The 1,151-nt window shown below is 39.1% G+C and overlaps 1 pseudogene; it reads left to right on the forward strand.

Annotated features, from left to right (window-relative positions):
- Window positions 1-589, forward strand: LOC105483531 (OCIA domain-containing protein 2 pseudogene; annotated as a pseudogene).
- The last annotated feature ends 562 nt before the right edge of the window (window positions 590-1,151 follow it).

The raw sequence follows: 1,151 nt of genomic DNA on the forward strand, positions 1-1,151 counted from the left end.
CAGTGATTGTGTCTTATTCTTCTTCACGTCTACGTATGCCCTTGCCTGACATGTAACAGACACTCAGCACTGGGTCAAGGAGTAGGCCGAGCACACTCAACTGGAAGAAAAGCAAACACGAAGTCATCATGGCCCCAATGTCTACTCATGGAAACCAAGAGAAAGGTCCCCATTTGCCACCACCAGGCAAGCAGGGCCTGTTGTTTTATTCAAAAAACTGCACATTCACAGAGGAGAGATTTCAAACATTATAAGAGGATGTCAAGAAGAAAGTTTCTGGAAGAGAGCTCTGCCTTTTTCTCCTGTAAGCATGTTCGTCACCCAGGGACTGTTCTGCCAACGTTATTTAGCAGCTAATCCAAGATTTGGATCATTGCCTAAAGTTACACTTGTTGGTATCTTGGGATTTGGCCTTGGAAAGGTATCATACATAAGAGTATGCCAGAGTAAATTCCATTTCTTTGAAGATCAGCTCCATGGGGCTGGTTTTGGTCCACAGCAGAACAGGCATTGATTGCTTACCTGTGAAGAATGCAACATAAGGCATAGATTCAGTGAGAAGGGAAGTTCACAGCCTTTGGCTTCCTAAACTCTGTGTCTGTGATTTTTGAAGATATTTTATCCTCTGAGTTATATGCATTTGAAATTTCAAGTGTAGTTTTAAATATTTTATTTTAAATATTTTATTCCACTGGATGTACTTCACTTCTAGTATTTATTTACAAGAAGTATTGTTCCACTTCTAGTGGAATAAAAATTATTTTCTAATCAGTAAAAGCATTTCTGTCCACACCTTTAAAAGTTAAAATTATAAATTATAAATGTATTCACCCCAGATAAATGTAAGCAAATAAAAGACATTGTGTAAATTAACCTAGCATGGGAACTCTTCCTGTTTTCATTTAATCTCACCTTCCTCTGTAAAATTTCCCAGCATATTACACTTTCAGGATATGTTTCCATTTCTGTTCTTTTCACTATCTACTGCTTGCGACTTCTTTTTATTTAAACTTACAAACTTACTTCAGGTAATTAAAGTCAATCTGTAGGAGGGAAGCCATGGTGTGGACAATCCAAAAATCACCCGTGGCCGGGTGCGGTGGCTCACGCCTGTAATCCCAACACTTTGGAAGGCTGAGGCAGGTGGATCA

This window comes from Macaca nemestrina, chromosome 8 (genome assembly GCF_043159975.1).
Source record: "Macaca nemestrina isolate mMacNem1 chromosome 8, mMacNem.hap1, whole genome shotgun sequence".
Taxonomy (NCBI): domain Eukaryota; kingdom Metazoa; phylum Chordata; class Mammalia; order Primates; family Cercopithecidae; genus Macaca; species Macaca nemestrina.